General features: G+C 39.1%; 1 protein-coding gene across 2 annotated transcripts in view; it reads right to left on the bottom strand.

Annotated features, from left to right (window-relative positions):
• The window catches only part of LOC115226550 (centrin-3), a 62,047-nt gene that overhangs the window by 31,834 nt on the left and 4,294 nt on the right, over positions 1-25,919 (bottom strand). The gene's annotated exons all lie outside the window — the stretch shown is intronic.

The following is a 25,919-nucleotide window of genomic DNA, read 5'->3' as shown; positions in this document are numbered from 1 at the left end:
CTTTTTTTTTTACCAAACTGCTAAGTTACAGGGATGCAAATATACCAGCAGCAGTTGTCAAGCAGTGGAGGGGGAGACAAACACAAAGACACATGCACATCTATAAACGATGGGCTTCTTTCAGTTTCTGTCTACCAAATCCACTCACAAGGCTTTGGTCAGCCTGAGGCTACAGAAGAAGATACTTGCCCAAGGTGCCATGCAGTGGGACTGAACCCTGAATTATGATTGGGAAGCAAGCTTCTTACCATACGGCCACACCAAGCTTCTAAACCCACGCCTATGACTGGTATTTTATTACCACCACCACCACCCCACTCTCAAGACAAGGAAATATAACATTGACCTCAGTGGGATTTGTAGAGGGTCATAATATAGAAAACTTGTGGCTTTGTGTCACTATGCAGTCCAACAATGCTGAGAAAATAAAAGACACATTCAACTTTGGCAGGATTTGAACTCAGAAAGTAAAGGTATACAATTAAATATTACAAGGTATTTTCTGCAATTCTCTACTGATTCTGCCAATCTGCTGCATTCATCATCATTGTTTTAATGTCTACTTTTCCATGCTCACTTGGGTCAGATTTTCTGTTGGATGCCTTTCCTGCTTTTGCTCGTTGCCAACCCTCAACTATTTCCTAGCAAGGTAGTATTTCCCCATGGCTAAACATCTTTTCATGCAAGATTGGAAATAAGCAACACAACTTTTTTAATGGTGACACTCATTTGTAAGTATCATGCAATGTTCAGAAAAGGACACACACACACAATGGGATTCTTTCAATGAAATCTGTTCACAAGGCTTTGGCTGACCCAGGGCAATAGCAGAAGACACTTGCCCAAAATGCCTTGCAGTGGGACTGAACTCAAAAACCATATTGGTTGCAAAACAAGCTTCTTAACAACAACAGCCATAGCTAGACACATGAAAATTCCATGTCAAATGTTGTTATTTCCACTTTGATTCATACAGATTTTCATATTGTTTCATTATGTTTGAGATCTGAATAGTTCACGGTGTTTAAGGCTTAACACTTTAGCATATGTTGTAATGGACAGAATAATAATCAACCCATGTTCACTTTCTGTGCTAGCATGGGTTGGATGGGTTGTTATGGTCTGAGTCAGCTCTGGCTTGGAGTCACTGGCTTCCTGGACAGGTCAACTATGAAGACCACTAGTACTTTTCAGCTTTGGCTTGTACTCTTTTTTTAACTGGTACTTTTCAGTTTTAGTTTGGCATGTACAGGATGGAGTACAGACTGACACCAAAATTAGAGAACATAGTTCTATATTTAAGAGATGAGGAATTATGTACATTATTTACATTTGCCGGATATTTGTCCTCATCTTTGTTGTTCACACAACATTTCAGCTGATATACCCTCCAGCCATCATCAGGTGTTTTGAGGAATGAGATCCCAAGTTCGAAATTTCCCAAGACACCTAATGAAAACTGGAGGGTATATCAACCAAAATGTTGTGTGAGAAATAAACAAGATGAGGACAAATATCCGTCAAATGTAAATAATGTAAAGTTGGAGAAGTTGTCATATCTTTGACAGAACTTAATGGTCTGCTCAACCTTACATCATCTCCACTCATTAGTAAAACACTATAAAGAGTGTACAGAGTACATTTTTTCATGGTACAAGTACTAGTAAGTTTGACTTGTATCCATTAAGGCTGAAGAGTCTACACAACTCTTTGTTGTGTTCATTTGGTCACAGCACAAACTGAGGTGTGATAGGGAAGGTGAATTGTAAAGGTATTAATGATGAGACAGATGGAAGAGTGTAGCAGTGAGACTATGATGATAAAAACAGAGTAACAGGTGAGAGAGTGACAGAGGGAAAGAGTATGCCATCTTTAATTTAACTAGAAGTAGAGAGCGAGAGGATGAAAGGGAGATGTGAGAGTATCAAGAAAGAGAAAGACAGCAGATATAGATGTGGCTGGGACTATTCAGCCATACCTTTGTGCTATACAGACCCTAAGGTAAATGCCTTCCAGCCTTCCTACCAGTTTTTAATGTTTGTTTTACCATGCTTGCAAGGGTATGGTACAAGGGTATGGCTGGAAAAATACAAACAATGTGTAAAAGAGTATCAGAACAATAATCCAGAGTAGCACTGTGCACTTGACAAATATCTTACAAGAGGTGTTGTTGTTTAACTCCAGGCCAGTCATTGGGGTTAAACAGATTGAGCAGACATGTCTTCTCAATTGACTTCCCTCCACTCAAAAGCCTTCTACCAAAATAACTGGACAAAAAGCTTAGAGGCATTTCTTCTGGCTTCATGTTCTGAGCTCCAACAGCACTGAAGCAAACTTTGCCTTTTCATCCTTTCAAGGTCATATTTACCACGTAAACACTGGGATTGACATAATCAACTGTCCCCTCCTGCAAATTTTCAGGCCTGAAACCTATAGTAGAAAGGGTTATTATTACTATTTTTAGGGTGGTGGATCAGTAGAATCCATACAGCAACAGACAAAATGCTTGTGGCATTTCTCTGTTCTGGGTTTAAATCTTGCTTGTTTAACTTTGCTTTTTCATCCCTTAGGGGTTGATAAAATAAAGTAGCAGTCATAGTACTGGGGTTGATACAATCAACTAATTCTGTCCTCTCAAGACTGTGGGCTCTGTACCTAAATCAGAAATTATTATTATTATTATTATTAAGAACGTAAACTTGTAGAATTGTTAGCACAGTGGACAAAATGCTTAGAAGCATTTTGTCTGCTTTTACTTTCTGAGTCAAAATGCTGCTGAGGTTGATTTTGTCTTTTGGGATTGGTAAAATAACTACCCGTTTGAACACTTGACTTACTCCCCACCCCAAAACTGCTGGCTTTGCACCAAAATTTGAAGTCATTATTATTATTAAAGCAGAAACCTGGCAGAATTGTTAACATGCTGAATAAAACAACTATTCTGACCATTTCTTTGACATGAAACACAAAAGTTGCATTGACTAAGCTAGGGTGTATGCACTGAGATGTGAAGGCTCAAATGCTGTTGCTTGGGCTCAGCAACAAATCTAGAATTTGATCTGTAATGAACCATGTGCTCTCTGATTCCAAACGGTGTTTCAGCAGCACTTCACCAAACTCCCTTTTCAAGGAGTGGTATGCTTGAGACAGAAAGCTTTGAGACCTACCTCGATAGTATGCCATGTCTATCAGACAAGGAGACTGAGTGATGCAAGAAACTGATTTCAGTGAAGGAAGTGGTTAGATGTGCTGAGCTGCTGTGTGGGATGTGAATCACCAGGATTGGATGATCTTCCCTCATCATTATCATTTAACATCCATTGTCCATGCTGGCATAGGTTGAACAGTTTGACCAGAGCTGGTAAGCTGAGGGGCTGCACTAGACTCCAGTTTGATTTAGTAAGGTTTCTATGGTTGGATGCCCTTCCTAATACCAACCACTCCAAGAGTCTAATGGGTGCTTTTGCATGCCAGTTGTGTGACACCAGTATCTGCCATGATTACAATTTCACTTGGCTTGATGGGTCTTGTTCTCAAGCACAGCATACTGCCAAAGGTCTCAGTCATTTGTCATTGCCCCTGGGAGGCCCAATGCTTCAAAGGTGCTTTTTACATGCCACAGCATGGGTGCTAGTTATGCAACACCAGCATCAGCCACATTGCCTCCATGAAACAAAGTATTCGAAATATGCTTTTTACATGTTACCGGCACAGGTGCCAGTTATATGATACCGACAATGGTCATAACTATGGCTTCATTTGGCTTAACGAGTCTTCTCAAGCATGAAAGGTGCTTTTTACGTGCCACCAGCATGGGCACCAGTTATGTGACACCAACAATGGCCACAACTATGATTTCACTTGACAGATCTCCTCGAGCATAGCATATCGCCATAGACCTTATCCTATGTATTCCTTCTTTCACAGTTTCCCTCCACTGTTAGAGATCAGCACTTCTTTACACAGCTGTCCACATCCATAAGCATCACATGACCATACCAGTGCTGTCATCTCTCTTGCACACCACATCTGAAGCCACTTATGCCGAACTTTTCTCTTAAGACACTTATAATTTGTTATACATGCACACTGCTGTTGCACATCCAGCAAAGCATACCAGCTTCATTTCTTTCAAGCCTACGCATCTCCTCAGCTGTTACAGCCTATGTTTCACTGCTGTGGAGCAAATCTATTCGCACACAGGCATCATACAATCTGTCTTTTACTCTGAGGGAGAGGCCCTTTGTTATCAGCAGAGGTAAGAGCTCTTTGAACTTTTCCCCAGTCTATTCTTATTCTAACAGCTACACTCTCAGAGCATTCATCTCTGCTACTGACTTGGTCACCTAGATAACAGAAGCTATCAACTACAGTTCTGTATTTAAGAGATGAGGAATTATGTACATTATTTACATTCGACAGACATTTGTCCTCATCTTGTTTGTTGTTAACATGTTTTGGCTGATACACCCTCCAGCCTTCATCAGGCGCCTTGGGGAAATTTCGAACCTGGGTTCTCATTCCAAAGGTATTTTTCAATGTTATTATTATTATTATTCAGGTCCCTACCTGGAATTGAACTCGGAATCTTGGGGTTAGTAGCCTGCACCCTTAACCACCACGCCATATGCCCAAGAGCTATCAATTACTTCTAGCCTTCCCCTTGGCATTTGATAGAGTCTATTTTCTGTACATTTTTAGTGTTAATTGTACCTGTGTCACTTCTACACACAAAAACCAGTTTCCCTGGTAACCTTCCTCTGATACTGAGGTACCTATAGCATGTGTCTATAACTTGCACCAAGTACATCTTATGGAGCTTCTACCTATGCTTTTTCTACAGACCAAGCAGAGCCATCTACCTGAAGGGATTTGTGATTTGTCTGCTTACTAATACTTTGGTTTTTACTAGATCAACTCTAAGGCCCTTTGATTCTAGACCTTACTTCCACACCTGAAATTTCTTCTCTAGTTCCAATAGTGACTCAGCTATATGAACAAGGTCTTGAAATGTTTTAGATTGCAAGACAGTGTGTGAGAGAAAATTGTGATGTCATAGGAGAGAAATGTGTCGATATCGATGATGGTGCACCTGCATTTAATGATTCTGCAAAGAGAGAGGTTTGGAAATGCCATTATGAAAGACTGCTGAATGTGGAGAATGAATGGGACGAGGAGAGTCTGCCAAATTTTGATCCAATTGAGGGACCAGCTATCTGAACTGATAGATAAAGCAATTAAGAGTATGAAGACAGGGAAAGACCTCAGCCCATCAAGAATCACCGCCGAGATGCTTAAAATATTTGGGTGTGGGTTTTGATCTAGTCACCTGTATTGTTAATCAGGTGGTGCATGAAAGAGTCATACCTAATAACTGGTGTAGCAGCACCATAGTCAACTGCTACAAAGGTAAAGGTGACGTCTTAGATAAAAATAATTATAGTGGTATCAAATTGTTAGATCAGGTGATGAAAGTTACAGAGAGGGTCAGAGCCCAACTAATTAGGGAAAGAGTTAGTCTACATGAGATGCAGTTTGGTTTTGTGCCAGGGAGAAGTACTACTGATGCTATATTTCTGGTAAGGTAGCTCAGGAGAAATACTTAACCAAGGATAAACCTCTGTACTTGGCTTTCATTGACTTGGAGAAAGCCTTTGACACGGTCCCCTGATCCGTTATTTGGTCGTCAATGATGAAACTAGGGATAAACAAGTGGTTGGGGAAAGCTGTACAAGCCATGTACAGGGATGCTATCAGTAAGGTAAGGATTGGCAACAAGTACAGCAAAAAATTCAGAGCACAAGTAGGTGTTCACCAAGGCTCAGTCCTCAAATCCCTCTTGTTCATTATAGTCCTCCAAGCAATAATAGAGGAATTTAAGGTGGGTTGTACTTGGGAGCTCCTCTATGCTGATGACCTTGTTCTTATAACTGAATGACCATCAAAAATAGAGAAGTTTCAGGTACAGAAGTAAGATCTAGAATGAAAGGGCCTTAGTGTTAATCTAGTAAAAACTACAGTCTTTGTAAGTAGGAAGGCAGACAAATCACAAATCCCTTCAACCTGTAGAAAAGGCATAGGTAAAAACTCCATAAGATGTACCTGGTGTAAGCCATGGACACATAAGAGGTGCAGCAATATCAAAGGAAGGCTAACTGGGAAAATAGCTTTTGTGTTTGGAAGACACATAGGTACAATAAACACTAAAAATGTACAGAAAATAGACTCCATCAACAGCCAGTATGGTAAGCTAGAGGTTGTAGATAGCTTCCATTATCGAGGTGATCAAGTTAGTAGCGGAGGTAGATGCTCCAAGAACATAGCTGTGAGAATAAGAATAGGCTGGGCAAAGTTCAGAGGGCTCCTGCTCCTGCTGGTAATTAAGGGCCTCTCCCTCAGAGTGAAAGGCAGATTGTTTGATACTTGTATGCAAACAGCCATGCTCCACGGCAATGAAACATGGGCTGTGACAGCTGAGGACATGCACAGGCTTGAAAGATATGAAACTAGTATGCTTCCTTGGATGTGCAATGTCAGTGTGCATGTGCGACAAAGTATAAGCATCTTGAGAGAAAAATTGGGCATAAGAGGCATCAGATGTGTGCAAGAGAGGCAACTGCACTGGTATGGTCATACGATGCACATGGACAAAGACAGTGCTGTTCTGTAACTGTGGAGGGAACTTGTGCTGAGGTAGGCCCAGGAAGAAATGGGATGAGGTGAAGCATGGTCTTCAAACTTTGGGCTTCACAGAGGCGATGACAAGTGACTGAGACCTTTGGCAATATGCTGTGCTTGAGAAGACCTCTCAAGCCAAGTGAAAGCATAGTTGTGGCCGATGCTGGTGTTATGTAACTGGCATTTAAAAAGCACCTTTTGAGTGTTGGGCCTCACAGAAGCAAAGTAGCTGATGCTGGTGGCATGTGTAAATGTAAATCATGGAGGCAATGACAAATGACTGAGTCCTTTGGCATTATATCGTGCTTGAGAAGAAGACCCATCAAGCCGAGTGAAATTGCAGTTGTGACAGGCACTGGTGTCACACAAATAGTACCATGCTGGTGGCACGTAAAAGCGCCCATTACACTCTCAGAATGGTTGGTGTTAGGAAGGGCATCCAGCCATAGAAACTATACCAAACCAGACTGGAGTCTGGTGCAGCCTTCCAGCTTACCAGCCCTGGTCAAACTGTCCAACCCATGCCAGCATAAACAACGGATGTTAAATGATGATATCTGACTTGTTTGCTTCTGTTTTGGCAGCCGTCTACTGCACTTGGAAAAAGACTGGGAGCATCCCCAGTTGTGTGAACCAGGGACTGGTGACTTAGCTGAGGAAAGCTCTGAACAACGGGAACATGATTGAAAATTTCAGACCCATTTCAGACTCAACACTAATTTAAAGATTTTAGCTAAGGTATTCACCAAAAGGCTGACACTTATTGCCAGTTGTGTAGCTGGGATGCCCAAACCAGTGTGATCCCTGATAGGTCTATCCACAACAACCTCCACCTCATGTGATACATTGTAGAATGGAATGGGGATAGATCTAGCTCTGGAGGGACACTTGTCAAGTTGGACCAGTCCAAGGCATTTAAAAAAGGTGGACCATTGCTCTCTGGTGGCTGTCCTAAAAGATGTCAGTTTTGGTCCCACCTTCAGAGACTGGATCATCACAATATATAGTGGCATCTGTTCGGTGGTCAAATTAAATGGGCCACTTCTTAGAACCTTTCAGTATTGAATGCTAGGTTTGTCAAACATGTCCCCTTTCCCCACTTTTCTGTTTTGGCATTAGAACCTGCAAAGCCTGAAGAGTTTGAGGAATATTCCACTGGAACTAGATTGCAAGAGAGTCGTATCTGCATATATGAATGATGTTATTGTCAAGGTGTTGCACTCTCTGGATATAGAAACAATCAATAACACTACACTATAACTTTGGTTATATCCTTAATGTTGTAGTGTCTCCCCTGGTCAATGCAAAGCCCACTTGTTTGTGTGTTGTAGCTCATCCATTGATATTGTTTGCCATGTGACCAATAAAAGTAATTATTATTATCATCATCATTATGGTAGTGAGCTAGCAGACAACACACAAATCTAATCTGAATCCCAACCTTATGATATATGAGTAAAGCAAGTTTCTGATTTCCTCTACCTCACACCCAAACACTCTTCCAAAGATGAAGCTACAAACCATAGAATCAGACTTGATTGAGCAACCTCAGACAAGAACCAAAACAGAACCCAAGTATCTCCAACATTTCCATTCATCCAGTAGCTTTATCTGAGCTAGAATGTGTCAGCTGGAATTCTATTGCACTACAGAAACTGGAAGTCTATTAATATCATGTATTATTTTATAATTTATAATTTGTACCCACAAAAGTATATTTCTGTAAAATTCCAGGGGAACCACAGTCATGCCTAATTTCCACAACATAATAGTAATCTACGCCTTCCAAAACATATCTGAAACAATTTATGGGTTGCTCCATGCAAAACCAACGCAGGTGACCAAAACTGATTTCTTTCAAACTTTGCATGCTAAATGGCCTTTATATGAAACCTTTAAATATGAAATATTTTTTACCTGACTAATGTTTGCTGAGTTATGACCGTTTGAAATTTTCAAAAAGTGACATTTTTCAGTTACTCAATAACTTTGAGAAGCCATATCTCAGCTACTATTTGAGCTAAAAAGCTCTTTTTTTATATATTTTAAAGCATTCAAATAGATCTACAACTTTTGTTTTGTGTATTTTTTCCTCAAAGTAAAAATAAAAAAGTTGACCTAAAATTTGACCTTTGACCTTTCATAGATCAAAAGATGCATTCCTCAATTTTATTTGAAATTCTGTTCAAATATTGCTCTACTTAGTCACAACTCACATGCAAAAGTTCATACTGGGATCTCAGTGGGAACTGTAGCTATAAGGTCTTCTATTAACTATGGTTCATGTTATACACCCTAATTAAATTACTTAATTCTTTTTTTTTTTTAAGTTAGATATTTTAATTAATTTCTGGTTACACAAGAAAAGTGTTCTGACCCATTTAAAAAGCATAAAATACCTATGAAAAGGGGTTTAAGATCAATAACAGCACCCTGAAAGTGAAATAAACAGTTAAAAGAAAACTTCATAACATAAAAAGATCAGAAAAACTGCAAATTTTAACAATTCTGCCAAAAATCCAAAAGGAGTTCAATGTGCCTGATTACAAGGCTGGTCAATGAGCAAAGGATTTTATCACATCCTGGCCATAGAAAAAGCACATTTCCTTAAGAAACTGCCAATTGTGTTTCTTGGTTTTATAAAAATGAAGTAGAGCTATGCCAGGAAAAAAGGATTTCAAAAGGGTCCATGAGCGAAAGTATCCCAGACTTTGTAACTTAAAGGAAGCCTTCCAATTGTTCAAATCAAAAAATCCTGAAATCAAACTTAACTTCTCAAAACTTGCAGAGCAAAGGCCAAAAGAATGCATACTTGCAGATAGTGCTGGTACACAGAATGTATGTGTATGCACCATTCATCAGAATGTCAAACTAATGATTTCTGGCATGAAAGTATCTGATTTAACCAAGGATACCAAGTTTCACTTGACTGATTATAAACAATGTTTCAAATCAATTACTTCTATTCATGTAATTTGCCACAAGGGCATTACATAGATGTAGCTGCGGGCTGGACATTACATTAATGAGATAAAATGATAAACCAAATTATGATATTAATGAGAGGAGCTAAAGACGCCTGCCAATCTTCTGCTTCTCTAAAACAGAGTTCTTCAAAAAACAAAACAAGGTATTAAACCTCTTACCTCAGTTCTTACAATTACTGGACTTAATAGTCCATTACAAATTGAGGTGCTGAGCCTCATACAAACAATAACATACAATAAACATGTTAGGCACTAAAGCCTCTTTATCCTTCCTCCCCGACCATGCTGTATGCCTCCCACAGGCAATGCTCCAGCTCCAGGTTTGGGTCCCAGAAGGCAAACCTAAACTGGTCCTTTGGGAAGGAGTCTAACACTCTGAACATATCGACTTCCGATATGTCCTCTGTGGTCACCTATGGAAGCCAATCCGGGTCTTCAGTCCAGGGCATGGGTTCCTCCCTCCGGCCCTCAAGCTTCCTTAAGAAGCTTTGTATTGCCCCTCCCTTATGGAGGAAGATAGCAAAATCATCTCTCGTTGCTCTGGGAGGGGTCACAGTTTCCTCTTTTGGTGGCACACTTCCCACTGACAAAGTTTCAGGGCATGCAGGCAGTGTACCATCAACCACTGGCAATGTCGGGAAAGGGGGTAAGAGAAAGACAGATAGAAAATGGTGAAGGAGGGAGGGGGAGAAAGGGAATCAGAGAAGGATAGAGGAAGAAAACAGTACAGAGTAGAGAGTTGCACAAAAAATAGGTGAAGACAAACTTACTTGGGAATGGATGCATCACACTCAAATAATTAAATAATACACGTATATATATATATATATATATATATATATATAAAGGATTAAAATTAGGTTGGTTAAATTTTTCCAAAACATGGGCTTAAGCATTGTTTTTGATGATGAATAACTAAAGCCAACATTCTGGATATTACCCTTAACTTATATAATGATTCAAATTTCCCATACCATAAACTCTCAACTAATTTAAAATATATTACCTTTTTCAGTAATCATTCAAAGGCTATTACAAGGAATTTAGTTAAATATTTCACTTAGACTCTCTAGATTATCTGCAATGATAAAGCCAAATTTTATAACTCTGCTTTATTTAAAGCAGGTTTTAAAGAAAAAAATTACCTATATTAACCCTATTGACATTAATTCTATCCCTATTAACCAGGACATAAAAACACATCATAACAGTCATAACAATATAAATTTTAGTTCAAATAACAACACTAAATCAAAAAATGTAATTTTGCAGTGTAAGGGAGATAACTGTTCTTTATATCCCTTAATACATAATAAAAATAAGTCTACAACTTTTAAAGATAATTATTATAACAAGGTGTGTCCTAGTAAAACTGTTTGGTTGATAATTCCATATGGTAATCAGATCAAATCCAACCTCCCTTACCAGTTTTGTGAAGCTATCGATAAGAGTGTCCCAAAAAATTAAGATACCATTCCATTATCAATTCACACTGAATTAGAATAGGGTTTTCAAACACCAAAAACCTTTCACAAATCATCTCTTTGCATAACAAGAAGTTGTTATATAGAAATACACTTAATGAAAACAATAACATTGATATTATTAACACCAACCTTTCTTTGAACAATAATAACAACAATATTAGTATTTCTGATATAAATTCAAATCATATTCATTTCCTTAGCAGTAATTCTAAGACTAGAAACTCTGTTTATCAATGTAAAATTACGGTTCTGATGTCTTATTTTTTTTTTTACATAGGTAATTCTCCATCTGAGTTTTCCCAAAAAATATCTAACCATTACTCTACATTTAGACATATCAATAAATGCAGCAATACTGGGTTTAGTAAATTAATTTGGTCTCTAAAGGAACATAATAAACAATTTGATGTGGAATGGAATATTCTATCTAGGTCCTTTCCATAAGATAAAGGTAAATCCTTTTGTCCGCTGTAATGAAGAACAATTTCTCATCCTGTTTTCAGAGAATACTCTTGTAAACATGTTTAACCCCTTACCCAACAATTATTTTGAAAATAAATGTATTTTTTCAGACATATTTTTTAATTGTCTTATTTTACTATGTTTTGAATGGTGATTTCGAGGTATATTTTAAACCTTATTTATTATGAATTTTAATTCAATAATATTGATTTTAAATTACCGCTTTGGGCAGAAACGAGTTAACCCGTTTTTTTCATAAGTCATATTACTTTTACAAAAAATCATGTTATTTTATTTGGTTATCGACATGGTGGGGTTATAATATAAAGGTATAAAAAAAACAACGTAAAAACAAAGTGAATACTTCTATTCATAAAATGTGCCTTCCAACCCTTCGACTGTCTCCAGGTGACTAAATCATACTCGGTCTTCAATGCCTTACTCAAGCGAAAGGTGGCAGAAATCGTCACTGCCAGACGTATAAAGTGAGCGAATATACTCGTATATGTCAAAAAAGAGTTTATAATAGACAAAGGAACTCGTTTGCTGTCGATTTTGGCGAGTCTATCTTTTGACGAGTTAACTCGCCAGAGATAGAAAAAAACGATTTCGGTCAAAACGCATATATTCGTTTCTGCCGGGTAAGGGGTTAAAGAACATGTTTATCGTTGTAAACATTGGCAAAAACATACCTTAATTCTTATATGTAATTTCTACTAATCTATAAAATTTGCCCTTTAACTGTCTTCTTACATTTCATTTCCACTACTTATATCTATTTCCAGACCTTTAAGCTTTATTCCCTTTCGTCTATTGCACTATATTTCTTCACTCTTAATTTTCTGTTCATTTCTTTCTTCCTCCTCCTTCTCGTTTTCTAAATTGCCTTTGATGTTAAATCTATTAATGTTTTTTTAAAAAGTAACTTGCCACCATTCCCCTTCATCATATACGTGGTAATTCCATTCAATTAAAATGGCTTATTGATGTGTTTTCTTTCTCTTTTTTTTCCCTGATGAGATGATTGCATTTTACTCCCTCTTGAATAATATCAATGTTTTCTTCAAAACATGCCGGAAGTATAAAGATTTGAAGAACACCTATGTTTAACTCCACTTCTTAATTTATCTATGTTATACAAAAACATTTCACTCAATCTTGCAATTTTTACCTTTTCCTTGGCAATTATGTGAAGTTTTGCTACCCTGGCAACTATTTATTTTTTCCGTGTTATTTATACACATTAAATAAATACACATACATTGATGTATATATATATATATATATATATATATATATATATATATATATTATATATATATATATATATATTATATATATATATATATATATATAATATATATATATATATTATATATATATATATATATATATATATATATATAATATATATATATATATATAATATATATATATATATAATATATATATATATATATATATATATATATATATATATATATATATATATATATATATATATATATATATATATACATACACACATACATATATATGTATATAAATGTATGTGTACATTTTCAATGTGTACAAATAACATGGAAAAAAAAAAAAAATAGTTACCAGGGTAGCAAAAAATTTACATAAGTACCAAGGATGTTACAGCCGACTTATAATGGTAGAAATTCCAGGGTTTAGTGAAATGGTTTTGAATAACAGATAAATAAAGAAAAGGATTTAGAAGCGTGTGTTATTCAAATCTTTATACTTTCGACATATGTTTCGAAGAAAACATTGGTATTATTCCAGAGGGAATAAAATGATGTAAAACAATGCGATCTTCTTAGGAATAAAAAGAGAAACAAAACACATCAATAATTCATTTCAACTGAATGTGATTACTGCGTATATGATGAAGGGAATGCTGGCAAGTTATTTCTTAAAAAATTGTTAACAGATTTAATGTCAAGGGCAACTTAGAGAAAGAGAAGGAGGAGAAAGAAAGAAATTAACAGAAAATTAAGAGTGGAGAAATACAGTGTGATAGACGAAAGGGAATAAAGCTTAAAGGCACATAAATAGATATATTTAGTGGAAATGAAATGTAAGAAGACAGTTAAAGGGCAAATTTTATAGATTAGTAGAAATTACTTATAGGAACTAAAGGTATGTTTTTGCCAATGTTTACAATGATAAACACATTCTATAAACGTATTTACAAGAGTAGTCTCTGAGAACAGGATGAGATAGAGTTCTTCATTACAGAGCGGACAAGAACATTTACCTTTATCATATGGATAGAATATATATATATATATTTATATATATATATATATATAAATATACATATCTACATGTATATCATCATCATCATCGTTTAGCATCCGCTTTCCATGCTAGTATGGGTTGGACGGTTCAACCGGGGTCTGGGAAGCCAGAAGGCTGCACCAGGCCCAGTCTGATCTGGCAATGTTTCTACAGCTGGATGCCCTTCGTAACGCCAACCACTCCGTGAGTGTAGTGGGTACTTTTTACGTGCCACTGGCACAGGTGCCAGACAAGACTGGCAAACAGCCACGAATGGATGGTGCTTTTTACATGCACCGGCACGAGGCCAGTCGGGGTGGCGCTGGCAACGGCCACGTTCGGATGGTTCTCTTACATGCCACCGGCACTAGTATCATAGCTGCAATTTCCATTGATGTTGATCGATTTCGATTCTCACTTGCCTCAACAGGTCTTCACAAGTAGAATTTTGTGTCCCAAGAAGGAACGGTATGCATACGTGAACTGGCTACATCCCATGTAGAGGCCACGGGTTATGGTCACACTTGTCCTGCCGGGTCTTCTCACGCACAGCATACTTCCAAAGGTCTCGGTCTCTAGTCATTTCCTCAGAGAGACCTAAAGTTTGAAGGTCAAGCTTCACCACCTCGTTCCAGGTTTTCCTGGGTCTGCCTCTTCCATAGGTTCCCTCAACCACTAGGGTGTGGCACTTTTTCACACAACTATCTTCATTCATTCTCGCTACATAACCATACCAGCGCAAACGTCTCTCTTGCACACCACAACTGATGCTTCTTAGGTCCAGCTTTTCTCTCAAGGTACTTACACTCTGCCGAGTATGAAAACTGACATTACACATCCTTCGGAGCATACTGGCTTCATTTCTTGCGAGCTTATGCATATCCTCATCAGTCACGGCCCATGTTTCACTACCATGTAGCATGGCTGTTCGTACACATGCATCATACAGTCTACCTTTTACTCTGAGCGAGAGGTCTTTTGTCCTTAGCAGAGGTAAGAGCTCTCTGAACTTTGCCCAGGCTATTCTTACTCTAGCAGTTACAATTTCAGCACAACCGCCCCCACTACTGACTTGGTCACCTAGGTAATGGAAGCTATCAACTATTTCTAGTTTTTCTCCCTGGAATGTGGCAGAAGTTGGTCTAAGAGCATTTTCAGTGTTTATTGCTCCTGAGCATCTGCCACATACGAAAACTATCTTCCTAGTTAGCCTTCCTTTGACATTGCTGCACCTCTTATGTGTCCATAGCTTACACTTGGTACATCTTATAGAGTTTCTACCTACACCTTTTCTACAGATCGAGCAGGGCCATCTACCTGAAGGCGTTTGTGATTTGTCTACCTTCCTACTTATTAGGACTTTGGTTTTAGCTAGATTGACTCTAAGGCCCTTCGATTCTAATCCTTGCTTCCACACCTGAAACTTCTCCTCCAGTTCTGATAGTGACTCAGCAATTAGAGCAAGGTCATCAGCATAGAGGAGCTCCCAGGGGCATCCTGATTTGAATTCCTCCGTTATTGCCTGGAGGACTATGATAAATAGGAGGGGGCTGAGGACTGAGCCTTGGTGGACCCCTACCTCTACCTGGAATTCTTCACTGTACTCGTTGCCAACCCTCACCTTACTAGCAGCGTCCCTATACATGGCTCGCACAGCTCTCACTAAACATTCATCTATCCCTAGTTTCCTCATTGACCACCAGATAAGGGATCGGGGGACCCTGTCGAAGGCTTTCTCCATGTCAACAAAAGCCAGGTACAGGGGCTTATCTTTGACTAGGTATTTCTCCTGCAGCTGCCTTACCAGGAATATAGCATCAGTGGTACTTTTCCCTGGACGAACCCAAACTGCATCTCATCGAAACTAACTCTCTCTCTAATTAGTTGGGCTATAACCCTCTTCGTAACCTTCATTACCTGATCCAACAGCTTGATACCTCTGTAATTATTTGTATCTAGGGTGTCACCTTTACCTTTGTAGCAGTTGACCATTATGCTGCTACACCAGTCATTGGGTATGACTCCTTCGTGTATCACCTGGTTAACTATACGAGTGACTAGGCTATAGCCGACACTACCAGATATTTTGAGCATCTCTGCAGTGATTCCTGATGGGCCTGGGGCTTTCCCTGTCTTCATGCTTCTAATTGCCTTAACTACCAAGGAACTGTCAACTCAGATAGCTGGTCCCTCTGTTGGGTCGACATTCAGCAGACTCTCTTTATCCCATTCATTTTCTTTATTCAGCAACCTTTCATAGTGTATTCTCCAAACCTCTCTCTTTGCATCCTCATTTAGTGCAAGTGAACCATCTTCCATGCGAACACACTTCTCTCCTACCACATCACGATTCTCTCTCACACACTGTCTTGCGACACGGAACACCTCCAGTCTTTGGTCCTCACGGCGCAGAACATTGGCAATTTTTTTCTTATCTGCTTCCCCTCTGGCTAGATAGACCTGTCTCCTAGCTTCCCTTTTGGCAGTCTGATGCAATTCCCTGTTACCACCATTCTTCCAGTCCTTCCAAGCCTGTCTCTTTTCTCTAATAGCCCTGTCTACAACATTGTTCCACCACCACATTACCTAGGGACGAGAGGGGACTTTGCACCAGCCACAGATCTGGTCAGTGGCTCTCAGCAGGTTGTCCCTTAGAAACGTCCAGTTGCCCTCTACCCCATGTGATACTCTATCCCCTTCTACTTCGTCAAAGGCTTCAAGTAACATGTCCCTAAATCTCTGTCCATTCGCAGGATCTTTAAGTTTCCAGACCCTTCTTTTCCATGTTGGTCGTCTTCTGGGCGTCCACTTAGTCCTGATCCTAAAGTCACTAACTACCAGTCTATGTTGTGGGATACACTCTTGACCTGAGAAGGTTTTGGCATTTATAAGCAGCCATCTTTCCCTTTTTCTGGCAAGGGTGTTGTCAATTTGGCTAGTATGTTGGCCCGATTGGTAGGTGACTGGTAGGTTTCCTGAAGTTAGTGTTGCAAGCCATAAGATCGTTTGCATCGCAGAACTCCAACAGCCTGGTTCCCCCCTTGTTGCGGGAACCATAGCCATAGCCTCCATGTTGTCCAGCATGCATTGAAGTCACCAGCCACAAAAAGAAGGTCCCTGTCATTCATCAACGAGGTAGTCTGCAGAAGGGTGTCATAGAATCTGTCTTTCTGTCCATTGGGTAGCCCTGGCTGAGGGGCATAGGCCGATATAATGGTTGCTAACCCATGGTGAAGTATTAATCTAATCTTAAGTATTCTGTCACATACTCTGTTTACCTCAATTACTTTATCTACCCATTTCTCAGCGATAAGTATACCCACGCCACCAACCCCGTCAGTGTTCCCTGCCCAGAAAATCTTGTACCTGTGTTCCTTGCCTGTGAGGAACCTAGCAGAACCTCCTCTCCACCTCACTTCTTAGATGCAACATATATCAACACATCTCCGTTCAAGCATCTCGACTATCTCGCCAGACCTACCTTTCAGTGTGCCAGCGTTGAGGGTGCCAACCCTGAGGGTGTGGGAGGTATGGGCCCTAGAGACCCTGGGACGGTGGACAGTAGCTTCATGTACCTGAAAAGAAAGCTTGCATTTGGCAGAATTCATGAGCAAGTAATACAGTAGCCTTCAGTTCAACCTGCATAACACTACCCTTTCATATTTTGCACTGTATGAACATTACCTTACATAGGAGATAGGTTGAGACTAGGGGTAGGGATGGTGAAAGGACTTTTGCAGTGTTCGTGGGAAGCAACCCAAGGATGGCAAAGAATAGGAACTTCCGGCATGTGTGGAGGGGGTGGGAGGGCAGGTACACCACAAACTAGTAAGAGGTTCTGTTAATCGTGAGAGCAAGAAAGTAAGTTTGAAAAATCTGAGAAAGTCAAATTTTAGGGGAAAGATAAGTGGCTATGAATATAAGGTTATCTTCGGGAGCAACAGGAAGACAAGACTAAACGAAAAACATATTTACATGAATGGCATGTTACTGAGCTAGACAGAATAATGAGAGAATACTGAAAGAATAATATGATGGGAGAATAATTGAAGAATAGTGAAAGAATAATGATGATACATGCAAAGATAGTAGGTAGAAGAAAGTGAGATTGAAAGAAGGATTCCTTATCTTTATCCGTTCATGAGCTGTGTGTAATTCTTCGTTAGGGATTTGGAAGCGAGTGGGATTCCCGATTATGCGTTCGCTAGTTTATATATGGCGATGGTGGTTATGGATAGAGGGGGACATATGTATATATACATATATATACTTATATACATAGATGTGTGTGTTTTTCCCTTGTTAGCAATTAACAATTTAATTTAGATTGGTTGATTCTCTCAATTTTGAACCCTTACGATAAAGGCAAAGAATTCCGTCTTTTCTGTAATTCTGAACTATTTCTTCTTTTTTCGAAAAATCCCCTTGTAAACACGGTTATAGAGCATGCATACCGATGTAAACATTGGCAGAAACAAACCTTTAGTTCATATAAGTGATATCTATCATTATATATAATTTAAACATTAATTTTCTTCTTACATTTCATATTCACTAGATATATCTTTTTCCAAGACTTTAAATTACATATCGTTATACACTTCTCATTTGTTTGGTTTTTTCTTTTCTTTCCTCCTCTTTCTTTAGGCTACCTTTGACGTTATATACTCTAATGTTTGGTTTTTTTAAACTTAATAGCGTTCAGTTAATCACTATACATATCATCATATTCTGTTAAAATGTCTTATTGATAAGTTTCATTTCTTCATTTCTTTGAAGAGAAGATTACATTGCTTTACACCATTTTATTCCTTTGGAATAATGACAGTAATATCTTCAAAACATGTGTCAGAAGTAAAAGAATTTGAATAACACCTGCGTTTCACTTCATTTATTTATTTATATACTTTATATATATATGTTCGGTATTCTCAATAAATGCACAAAAACAGTTTTAAGGGCTGGCTACATACTGGATTAGTGAAACAATTATGAGAACAGAACCAAGGGATACGCCCCGCTTTCGTGGGAATTACTGGGTACGTCAGCTAAGGAGTGGCTGTGTGGTAAGTAGCTTGCTTCCCAACCACATGGTTCCAGGTTCAGTTCCACTGCATGGCACCTTGGGCAAAGTGTCTTCTACTATAGCAGTGGGGCCGACCAAAGCCTCGTGAGCGGATTTGATAGATAGAAACTGAAAGAAGCCCGTCGTATATATGTATACATATGTGTGTGTGTTTGTATGTCTGTGCTTGTCCCCCCAACATCGCTTAATGTTGGTGTGCTTACATCCCTGTAACTTAGCATTTCGACATAAGAGACCGATAGAATAAGTACTTGGCTTACAAAGAATAAGTCCTGGGGTTCATTTGCTTGACTAAAAGGTGGTGCTCCAGCATGGCTGCAGTCAAATGACTGAAACAAGTAAAAGAATAAAATATGTATAGGCGCAGGAGTGGCTGTGTGGTAAGTAGCTTGCTAACCAACCACATGGTTCCGGGTTCAGTCCCATTGCGTGGCATCTTGGGCAAGTGTCTTCTGCTATAGCCCCGGGCCGACCAAAGCCTTGTGAGTGGATTTGGTAGACGGAAACTGAAGGAAGCCTGTCATATATATATGTGTGTGTGTGTGTGTGTGTGTGTATGTTTGTGTGTCTGTGTTTGTCCCCCTAGCATTGCTTGACAACCGATGCTGGTGTGTTTATGTCCCCGTTACTTAGCTGTTTGGCAAAAGAGACCGATAGAATAAGTACAGGGCTTACAAAAGAATAAGTCCCGGGGTCGATTTGCTCGACTAAAGGCGGTGCTCCAGCATGGCCACAGTCAAATGACTGAAACAAGTAAAAGAGTAAAAAAAGAGTATACACATGTATACATTATATATATATATATATATATATATATATATAATAAACCTTTACATATATAAATAACGTGAAATACACGAAGGGACGAACATAAGAGACAGACGGGTCATTCAAAGCCTTCGTTCTTCAGTCAGAAACCGATTCATCATCGCAAATTTCGGCTGTTTAATTCTGAGATCTGCTCTGAATCGGCCAGCCCCAGAAGGAAAGAATGCAACGCAACAGAGACGAACATGAAACGAAAAAAACTTTTTTGAAGACAGTAACAGTTAAAAACAAGGATGACATATATATACATATATATATAAATATACATTTTTTTTTTTCTAGTTTCAGCTCAGAGCTGCAGCCATGCTGATGCACCGCCGTTTTGTGCTACACTGTTATTACGACGAACCTCGTCTAATATGTGGCACTTGGTGAAGAATGGAGTTTGATACAGCTACATTTGCACCTCTTGCCGTGAGGTAGGTTCATCTGGGACTCTTGACAGGAAGATGCCCAGCTTTGATTTAAAAACCGCTACATCTACTTTGTGCAAGTTCCTCAGACTCTTTGGGAGAATATTAAAAAGCTGTGGGCCCTTGAAACCCAGGCTGTTGCAGAAGTTGGTCCTGAAGCATGATGGCATTGCTGGGATCTTTGGCACTATGCAGTGTCGTCCTGTTCTAGCATTGGTGTAGCTTACAATGCCAAAATTTGGCACAATTCCTTCCAGGATCTTCCAGACATATATTACTGCATACCTCTCCCGTCTTCTCTCCAGGGAGTAGAGTCTTAGCTGTTTCAACCTTTCCCAGTAGCTGAGTTGTTGCAAAGAGACGATCTTCTTTGTGAATCTTCTCTGGATTGCTTCAAGGTCTGCTGTTAATTTTACACTGGTGAGTGACCATAGCTGTGAGCAGTAATCCAGGCGGCTGAGGACGAATGTCCGCCAGAGGACCATCATGGTTTCCTTATCTCTGGTTCTGAATGTTCTTAGGATCCACCCAGCCAGTCGTCTGCACTTTGTCGCCATCCTGGTAATGTGCACTTGGAAAGAGGTATCCTCACTCATGTCGATACCCAGGTCCCTCACAGACTTAGGCTCTGGGACTGAAATTCCCTGTGGACCGGTGTATCCTGTAAGTTTAATATTCAGTTTTGGATGCTGGTAGCACAGGGCCTGGAATTTTTCAGCATTAAACTGCATATTATTATCCTCAGCCCATCTGTAGATTGAGTCCAACTCCTGCTGCAGGTGTGCAACATCGCTGGGGTTCTGTATTTTCTGCGAGACTTTCATATCGTCTGCATAGCTGGCCAGAGTGGCTATCCGGGCATTTGAGGGCATATCTGAGAGGGCCACTATAAAAAGCAGTGGTCCCAAGACAGTGCCCTGTGGAACACCGCTCACTATTTGTGTGTTCATAGAGGTGGCTCCATTAACCACTACTGCCTGACTCCTATCTTTCAGGAAGTCATGCAACCACACTCCAAGTTTTCCAGCTATGCCGAGGTCACGTAGTTTGTGGCATATCATACCATGATCCACCTTGTCAAAAGCTTTTGCAAAATCAAGGTAGATTACGTCCACATTTGATTTGTTGAGTAACTGCCTCAACACCCAGTCATAATGCTGTAAGAGCTGGGTCAGGTAGCTCCTACCTGGTCGAAAACCATGCTGGTTATTACTCAGCAAGTTATTTTCCTCAAGGAATGCGATTAGTTTCTTTCTGACTATCCTTTCCATGACTTTGCTGATGTGTGAAGTTAGATAGATAGGCCTATAGTTTTTGGCATCTGCTCTACTTCCCCCTTTATGTATTGGGCATATTATTCCCTCCTTCAGCTTGCCATTCGCAAGAAAGCTCTGGAAGAGAATCTTGAGGGGTTTTGCCTGGGCATGCTTACACGCTTTGAGGAGGATGGCTGGGAAACCGTGACATATATATATATATATATATATATATATATATATATATATGTATATATATATATATATATATACATATATATACATATATATACATATACATATATACATATACATATATATATATATATACATAATATATATACATATACATATATATATAAATATACATATATACATTATATATATATACATATACATATATTATATATATATACATTATATATACATATATATATATATATATACATATATATATATACATATATATATATACATAATATATACATATATATATATACATATATATATATACATATATATATATACATATATATATACATATACATATATACATATACATATACATATATATATACATATATATATATATACATATATATATATACATATACATATAATATACATATATATATATACATATATATATACATATACATATATATTATACATATATATATACACATATATATATACATATATATACATATATATATATATATACATACATATATACATATATATATATATACATACATATTTGATATACATATATATATACATATATATATATATACATACATATATATATATCATATATATATATATATGTATTACTGGAATTCTGTGATGCATGTAACCTTTCAATCTGCAACACTAACTTCAAGAAGCCAGTCTGCCACCTTATAACTTATCAGTCAGGAGACTCCGCTAGCCAAATAGACTTCATCCTCACCAGACAACGGGATGCAGGTTGCTCTTGAATACAAGTCCCTCCCGGTGAAGAATGTATCCCTCAGCATAGACTAATCATCAGTGACTTTAAGCTTGAGGCCAGAAGGACTCCAAGAAACAAACCAATCCAGAAAAGAAGGATTTGGAGGCTAAAGAACCCTTCGCATGGTCAGAAATTTAGGGACATACTCATCAAGAAATTTGATGAGAGGGAAGAGGAGCTTCAGATGTCAGACATAGAAGGTAGCTGGGAATTCCTACGGGACAGCTTGTTGAGTGCCACAGACCAAGTTTGTGGATGGTGCAAAGTCCCTTCCAGACCTAGAATTACGTGGTGGTGAATAGTGCAGTAGATAAAGCCATCTGTGAAAAGAGACGAGCCTGGAAAGCCTGGAAGGAGGGGGGCAGCAGGGAACTGTACCAGATAGCCAAAAGGGAGGCTGGGCGGCAGGTATACATTGCCAAAGATGTAGCAGAAAAGAAGAAGTTTGCCAATGTCCAGCGTCGCGAGGATCAAAGAGCTGAAGTATTTCGGATTGCCAGACAGTGTGTCAGAGAAAATAGCGATGTTATAGGAGAGAAATGTGTCCGCATGGATGATGGGGCACTTGCTTTTACTACTAGTGAAAAGAAAGAGGCTTGGAGAAGCCATTATGAAAGACTGCTAAATGAGGAGAATGAATGGGAGGAGGAGAGCCTGCCAAATGTTGACCCAGTAGAGGGACCAGCTACCCGAATAGACAGCTCCCGTGTAGATAAGGCAATTAAGGATATGAAACCAGGCAAAGCCCCTGGCCTATCAGGAATCACTGCTGAGATGCTTAAAACAGCTGGCTATGTGGGCCATGCCATAGTCACCCGCATTGTAAACCAGGTAGTTCACAATGGAGCCATACCCAATGACTGGTGCAGCAGTACCATAGTCAACTGCTACAAGGGTAAGGGTGATGCTCTAGATAGAAATAACTACAGAGGTATCAAACTGTTGGACCAGGTGATGAAGGTCTCAGAGAAGGTCATAACCAATCTCATTAGGGAGAGAATTTGTTTAGATGAAATGCAGTTCGGTTTTGTACCAGGTAGAAGCACCACTGATGCTATATTCCTGGTCCGACAACTGCAGGAGAAGTACCTAGCTAAAGATAAACCCCTCTACATAGCTTTTGTAGACTTGGAGAAAGCCTTTGACAGGGTTCCCCGTTCCCTTATCTGGTGGTCGATGCGGAAACTGGAGATTGAAGAATGGCTAATAAGGGCTGTACAGGCTCTATACAGAGAGGCTGTTAGCAAGGTTAGGATTGGCAACGAATATAGTGAAGAATTCCGAGTAGAAGTAGGTGTGCACCAGGGCTCAGCCCTCAGTCCCCTTTTGTTCATCATAGTACTTCAAGCAATAACAGAGGAATTCAAAACGGGATGCCCCTGGGAGCTCCTCTATGCCGATGACCTAGCTCTCATAGCAGAATCACTACCGGAACTAGAAGAGAAATTTCGGGTATGGAAGCAAGGGTTGGAATCAAAGGGCCTTAGAATAAATGTAGCAAAGACCAAAGTATTAGTAAGCAGCAAGAGGTACTCAACACACATCCCCTCGGGTAGGTGGCCCTGCTCAACCTGTAGGAAGGTACAGGTAGAAACTCCATAAGATGCACCCAATGTAAGTTATGGACACATAAGAGGTGCAGCAACATTAAAGGGAAATTAACAGATAAGATAGCTTTCATGTGCGGCAGATGCACAGGGACAATAGACACAACAGACACTCAGAAAACAGATTCCATCACACTCCAGGGAGAGAAACTAGAAGTAGTTGATAGTTTCCGCTACCTGGGAGACCAAGTTAGTAGCGGAGGTGGATGCACAGAGAGTATCACCACTAGAATACGAATAGCCTGGGCAAAGTTCAGAAAGCTCCTACCCCTACTGGCAACAAAAGGCCTCTCCCTCAGAGCAAAAGGTAGATTATATGATGCATGTGTGCGAACTGCCATGCTTCACGGTAACGAAACATGGGCTGTGACTGCAGAAGACATGCGTAGACTTGAAAGAAATGAAGCTAGCATGATCCGCTGGATGTGTAGTGTCAGTGTGCACGCAAAACAGAGTGTAAGTATCCTGAGAGAAATGCTGGATATAAGAAGCATCAGATGTGGTGTGCAAGAGCGACGCTTGCGATGGTATGGTCATGTGCTGCGGATGGATGAAGAGAGATGTGTGAAGAAGTGCCACTCCCAAACAGTTGAAGGTATCAGGGGGAGAGGTAGACCCAGGAAGACATGGGATGAGGTGGTCAAGCATGACCTCAGAGCATTGGGCCTCACTGAGGCAATGGCGAAGGACCGAGATCTCTGGAGATATGCTGTGACTACAAAGACCCGGGCTGCTTTCTGCAGCAATTCCACATACCCCCTACCCATTCTAAGTACCCCCCTACCCATTCTAAGTACCCCGGATCCCCAAAGTACCCCGGATCCCCAAAGTACCCTGGATCCCCAAAATACCCCAATCCCCAAAGTACCCCCACCCCGACCTCGTTGCCCCCGTGCCGCTGACACGTTAAAATGCTCGAATCCGATCGTGACGATGCCGGACCCTCCGGCCCCTGTGCAGGTGGCACGTAAAAAGCACCCAATCCACTCACGGAGTGGTTGGCGTTAGGAAGGGCATCCAGCCGTAGAAACTCTGCCAGATTCAGACTGGAGCCTGGAGCGGCCCCTGGCTTCCCAGACCCGGTCAAACCGTCCAACCCGTGCTAGCGCGGAAAGCGGACGTTAAACGATGATGATGATGATGATGATGATATGTATACATATATATATACATATATATATATATATATACATATATATATATATACATATATACATACATATATACATACATACATATATACATACATATATATATACATACATATATACATACATACATATATACATACATATATATATTACATACATATATATAACATACATATATACATACATATATATACATACATATATATTACATACATATATATATTACATATATATATACATACATATATATATACATACATATATATATACACATATATATATACATACATACATATATATACATATATATATATATATATATATAATACATATATATATATATACATACATATATATATACAACATATAATATATATATACATATATATATACATACATATATATATATACATATATACATATATATATACATAATACATATATATATATATATATACATATATATATATACATACATACATATATATATATATACATATATATATATATACATACATATATATATATATACATACATATATATATATATATATATACATATCATCATCATCATTTAACGTCCACTTTCCATGCTAGCATGGGTTGGACGGTTCAACTGGGGTCTGGGGAGCCCGAAAGCTGCACCAGTCCAGTCAGATCTGGCAGTGTTTCTACAGC

This window comes from Octopus sinensis, linkage group LG30, assembly GCF_006345805.1.
Source record: "Octopus sinensis linkage group LG30, ASM634580v1, whole genome shotgun sequence".
NCBI classification, from domain to species: domain Eukaryota; kingdom Metazoa; phylum Mollusca; class Cephalopoda; order Octopoda; family Octopodidae; genus Octopus; species Octopus sinensis.
The sequence above is the reverse complement of the archived record's forward strand: the minus strand, read 5'-3'. Positions and strand labels throughout refer to the sequence as shown.